Raw genomic sequence first — 6,582 nt, 5'->3', positions numbered from 1 at the left:
TTTTTTTTTCAGGCAGAGAACGGATATAGCAGAGAGAAGTGAACGGATATATTATATTAAATAAAAGTTAACTAGCTGCTGCACTGGTCACTGACTGTGGTAAACTAACTCTGTCTGCGACTCTGCACAATCTCTCTCTATCTAATCTATCTATCTCTATTCTAATGGAGAGGACGCCAGACACGTCCTCTCCCTATCAATCTCAATGCACGAGTGAAAATGGCGGCGACGCGCGGCTCCTTATATAGAATCCGAGTCTCGCGATAGAATCCGAGCCTCGCGAGAATCCGACAGCGTCATGATGACGTTCGGGCGCGCTCGGGTTAACCGAGCAAGGCGGGAAGATCCGAGTCGCTCGGACCCGTGGAAAAAAAAGTGAAGTTCGTGCGGGTTCGGATTCAAAGAAACCGAACCCGCTCATCTCTAGTGAAAATGGCGGCGACGTGCGGCTCCTTATATAGAATCCGAGTCTCGCGAGAATCCGACAGCGGGATGATGACGTTCGGGCGCGCTCGGGTTAACCGAGCAAGGCGGGAGGATCCGAGTCGCTCGGACCCGTGTAAAAAAAAGGTGACGTGCGGGCGGGTTCGGATTCCGAGGAACCGAACCCGCTCATCACTAGTTAATAATACCTAGAAATGCAATTAAAAACGCAATGGACATATCTCCTGATAAGATCTGTCCTTTGCGATCACTGGACTTCTGGGTTCAGGACCTGGGAGTCCTTCTGCGCAGGGGGGGGGGGTGCTGGGAGGGTTCCGATTGGATCCCTCTCAAGGGGAAATGCGAAAGGAAGCCCAGAGGCTTCTATTGGGTAACGTCATCCAAAGATGGGTGCACGCTCCGGAATGCATCACATTTTTGGAGCATGGTACATATGGGAATGCAAAACTCCGAAAATTGCATGGTTTGGTCGCATTTTCAAGGTTAGTACATCCCGCACCCACTCTGATAATGTACACCTCACAGTCATTGCTATATGTATTATTTATTTATTAAGGTTTTTATATAGCGAGCAAATATTACTCAGCGCATTACAGAGAATATTTAGTCATTCACACCAGTCCCTGTGTCAGTTGAGCTTACAATCAATATTCCCTACACATGCATAAGAGTTCATTTTATATTTTTATTTATTCTTTGTCAGAAGCCAGCTGAGCTGTCGGTATGTTTTTGGATTATGGGAGGAAACCGGGCAGTGGTGCAAGTAGTATTTTTATTCTTGTTGATACTTCATGCACGTTACAAAGGCGCACACATGATAATGGTCGTAGTCACACATCATGGGGTGTATCCACACAACACCCATTTTTCATCACTCTGGGGTCATACCCAGCCCCCTGGGGCTTCTGTACTGCCCCAGTTTCTCATGGCTCGGGGTCCGCCTCGCTGTCAAGCTCTGTGATCCGCTAGGCAGAACAGCTAATGGCTCTGGCGGTAAGGCGGTAGTGGGCACAGTGTACCGACTACTCATTAATGGAATGGCGTCTATGCCCATATCACCTTACTTGCACCAATGAAACTGGGGCACCAGCAGGAAACCCACACCAGTACAGAGCATACCAATTGCCCTCAGATGGGGCCTTTATGGGAGTTGAACCCAAGACCTCAGTGCTGTGAGGGAGCAAGCACGTTATATATAATGCCCAAAACAGAGATTGTAGTCTCCCTTCCTGTCAAAATCCCAGCCCAGAGTTAACCCTTAATTTTTGTGGTACTATAAATCTACAAGTGGCATATGATTGTACTTGTGTAACTATGCACGTAATCTACAGCTACTTGTAGAGACTAAAGTGTCACTTTGGGGGTTCCCTTAGTTCATTTATTTCTTCTTCTTCCAAAGTGCCGTCAGGCGCCTATGCAGCAAAACCCATGGGGAGACCTTCGCCCACAACTTAGAGCAGCTGTTCTCCTCCGTCTTGTGGACAAGATGCTTGGTAATTATTACTGAAGCAAGCAGGTGCCCCGAGGAGATGAAGTACTCTGTATGTGTGTGTGTGTGTAACCGTAGAGCCAGAGGCGTGTGTGCAGTCATATGCCCGTGTCACATGATCCCACACTCTCATATCCCTGCCACAAACACCGCTCCTCCCTCTGTAAGGTAAGATGGGGATTCGTCTTCAGTGGTTTGTCACCTAATATAGGGATTCCCTTGCAGGAGTCCCAAAAAAAAACATTTGTACCACAGGAGAAAACTCCCTTTTCTTGGAAGACCCTTGGACTGCGCTTTCCTAAAATTCTGCAGCCACACTAATAGTAATAACTCCTGTCCTGAACTTGAAATATCACCGTTATACTGGGTCTTGCAGGAGATGCTAAATGACATTCATACTTACCACACGTAGCCCATATAGCTACATAACCCACCTTGAACAGGGGCCTCTCATTTTTAGCCAAACCATGTCATCATTTTTATTAAATTTTTAACTCTACAGTTATCCCAGATAACATAATATACTGTACATTTGATCTGATGTGTCCCTGTTCTTGGTCCCTATTCACCACAAAAACAAAATATTTTACCATACTTATTTGTCCTTCATTTTAAATGCCTGATAAAATGGGTGTGGGTCATTGGGTCGACCTGAAAAAGTTCAACAGTGTCAAGATCGGCCCCAAAAGGTCAACATGGAGAAACCGTCGACATGGTTAAAAGGTCGACACGGAAAAGGTTGACACATGAAAATGTCGACATTAGGTTTTTTTGTGTGTTTTTAAAACCCTAATTAGTGCACAACGTCCCCATTCATGGCTCACTTCACTCCTCATGCTGCAGGCAACGTGCCTCGCTCCGTTACCGTCGCGCTTGGCACAGGTTACTATTCCCAATCTTAGTCCACGTGAATGGTAAAGTATGAAAAAGTTTAAAATGAACACAAATTGTAAAAAACGCACGTTGACCAATGTCATGTCGACCGTTTCGCAATGTTGACCTGTTGGCCAGGTCGACCTAATGCATGTCAACCAATAGTGGATACCGATAAATTGTTTGCTTGAAATTAGAATTTATTGGCGCGCTTGGCACCTGTAAAAGTAAAAAAGAAACAAAAGGAATTATAAAAAATGGGCAGTGTAACCTTAGGCCTCAGATCCTCCACCAGCAACAGGGTTAGACAACATGGACTGGACTCTGCTATAATAAAAAGATCAAGGGGTATGTTTATTTAAAAAGCTGATTTTGGTCGATGTTTGGTCGATTTTTGAACAATTTTGTGTTTCAGGGTCTAAATCACACATTTTCTAACAGATGATTTTTGACATCGTTTAAATAAATGTGGGATTTAGGGGTACATTTACTAAGCAGTGATAAGAGTGGAGAAGTGAGCCAGTGGAGAAGTTGCCCATGGCAACCAATCAGCACTGAAGTAACATCTATAATTTGCATACTATAAAATGATACAGAGCTGCTGATTGGTTGATGGGGAAATTTCTCCACTGGCTCACTTCTCCGCTCTTATCACTGCTTAATAAATGTACCCCTTAGACCCTGAAATACAAAATCGACCAAACATTAACGTAGATCGAATTTTTGTAATATACCCCTACATCCCATATTTACTATCACAGGCCTGGCCAACCTGCGGCTCCCCAGCGGTTGCAAAACTACTCATCCCAGCATGTCCTGTCCCAGTTTTAGCATACCCTAGTAGCAAAACTGTGGCAGGGCATGCTGGGACTTGTAGTTTCACAACAGATGGAGACCCACAGGTTGACCAGGCCTGTACTAACAGATGATTTCTGACATTTTTTTTTTTTTTTTAAAGGATGTCAAAAAACATCTGTTAGTAAAAGCGTGATTTTGGCCCTGAAATACAAAATCGTCCCAACATCAGCCAAAAAATAGAGCAACATCGACCCAAATCGACTTTTAGTAAATACACAGTACCGCCAAGAGCATATGGTAAGCCTAATATCCTTGGGGGCCTCTTTAGCAAGCCCCTTTTACCGTAAAATCATGCGGTAAAAACCAGCAGACTTAGAGGCCCCTATATCAAACAAACTGTGCATCTATTTCCCCAAAAAAGCACCCGTTTCCGGGGTTATCCACAAATATTAAGTATCCCCTGAATGTAAGAAGGCGGGACCGCTGCAGATACCTCCAATACTTGCTACAATCCCTCCATTCCCGCCGGAAGCCACATCCCCCATAGGTTTCTGTGGAGGTTGTGGTGCTGCCAGATTTAACAATATCTGGAATGCAAAACTTTCCCGACATTGGCCCCCGCAACCCACTGTAGCATATGCAGGAAAGGGGGACACAGTGCGCTCGTTAGAGACGTGCACTGGTAAAAGGGGGCATGGCCTCACGGAAGGGTGTGGCCTCACAGACAGGCGCGTGGCCTTGCATCCCAATCCCCTGTTTCGTCACTCTGGGGTTCAGGAGCTGCAGGCCAGACCAGTGTGTGTGCGGTGCTGGCTCCTTTACAGTGGCAGGAGCTGGGTGCTGCATGTAACGTCACAGTACAATACCCTGCTCTTGTCACTGAATGAAGAGGAGTCGGCCCTTTGGTGTCACCGCTCGGCAGGTGACACCCGGGTGCGGGCCGCACCCTCGTTGTGATACCACTGAGCCTATGGGCTACACATCCTATCTCCAACTGTCAGAAGGTTTTCCCGAAACCCTCCCCGGAAAAGGCCGCTGTGCATGTGCGGGCAGTGGGGACCGCACATGTGTACCAACCCTCGCACATCGTAGGCACAGGCTCCTTCCGAAGACCCTGTCCCTGCCTGTGCCGGATGATACATCTGGCCAATATGACTGCATTCTGCAATGCGATTCTAGGCACTGTTTTCCTGACAGCAGTGTCACATGATGTTGACGTCTGCGCTGCTGCCTGTGATAAAGTGATGCAGGCGCTGTGCTAGTTGAGGGCAGGCAGGCACTATGGTGGGAGGAGGAGCAAATCTGCCCAACAGTCACCTGATTGGCTTGTAGTATGATGGTACAGCGTACTATACCGTACTACCATACATATACTACTGATATAATGCTACAGCTCCATCAGTCCCATTGTTAACCCAGGCCCTACTCTGCCCCAGCTCCTCTCTGGCTGTGAGTTCCCGGGCGGTGCCTGGGAGGTGGCTAACCATACGCAAGGAGATGATCTGTCTTATGGGCATGTTATGGGACTGTCGCGGATGTGTCGCTGAAGTGTTCGCATACAACATATTTACCAAATATCCCTGAATTCTGACTTTTTCGGGTATTCCGTCTGACCCCCTCCATTTGCATGAAGTCAACAACGGGGACCCCAGTGTTTTATTTACACCCTGTTAATAGCTTGTGATGTCCTCTGCCACTGATATATTAGGTGTTACCTGCACCCCCGCACTACAACGATGGAACAGAAGAGGGAAGAGGTGGGGTCAGAGCGGCTGAGGTGACCCTTTAATGCCTCGTCCTGTTATTTACTGGTGGGTCTATAAGAGCCAGCGGGTTCCATCTGTGTTCCCAATGACACTATAATTTCCCACACGTTAACCTCAGGAATGGTGTAATTGGAATATCCGGATAAATTGTAGCTACTGTACCTCTTTTAGATCTTGCCTACCACCAAGCAAAACATTAGCAAACAACTCATGGAAATCCTTTCAGTCTCCTGTGAAAAAAAAATGCTTCTAAATTTGGAGCAGATGGTATCAAATGGCCCCTAATATAAGTCTGAAATGAGATGAGAGGGCTGCGGTTGGCACTGCGGATTTGGCAGACTCCAACCTGTAGGGACGAGAGAATTTGGCTCACAGCTAACAGCAGGCAAAGTATAGTAAGGAAAATGACACATCTCACCAGAAATATGTTGTTTTTATAATTAAGTTGCAGTGATTGACATTTGATAAATAAACTTCTAATGTAATCATACCAGATGTATTTACACTGGCATGGAGGATGTTTGGCTTGGAGGGATCTATCAGGGGCAAATGCAGGATTTCTGGAGGGGGGGTTTCCAAATGTTTGGTTGTAGAATGATTGTCGCTCATGAAGGATCCATAATTAGCATGTAACAGCAATAGTCTGCCCCAAACACAGTGCAGTATATGTAATATACTAAATATAGTACTACAGACACATGCAGGCCCAATGATCACGGTAAGCCACTTACCTGGTTCTCTCTCTGGTGCGATGTTTGAGTACTCAAATGTAATAGGGCCCTAGTTGCCGGAGGTGCAGGACTTCGGATGAGGATGCCGTATTTTTAAAGTAACAATCATTGACACAACATAAACAGGTTGGCTTTGCCTTGTAAATGATTGCTGCTTTAAAAATATGTGCATTCTCATCCAATGTCCCGCAACTCAGACCCTATTACATTTACCCCTTGGTAGGAAAATCTGCTGCCACTGGGTAACTGGAAACCCCCCCCCCCCCCCATCACTCCCACTTCCCTCTGTGTTTGCTTATTTTCTATGAAAGCAAAAACAATGGCATTCGGAGAATTGTTTTTAATAGAAGAAATATTTGCAGGAATATACCAACCTGGTAGGCAGCAGCAGCAGCGAGATACTCAGCTCCCATTATCCTATTATCACTAATTAGTCGTATAAGGAGGCATGTGCACTCACACTCAAGGGTGTAGCTACCAT

Source organism: Pseudophryne corroboree, chromosome 10, assembly GCF_028390025.1.
Source record: "Pseudophryne corroboree isolate aPseCor3 chromosome 10, aPseCor3.hap2, whole genome shotgun sequence".
Lineage (NCBI taxonomy): Eukaryota > Metazoa > Chordata > Amphibia > Anura > Myobatrachidae > Pseudophryne > Pseudophryne corroboree.
Note: the sequence above shows the minus strand (reverse complement) of the source record.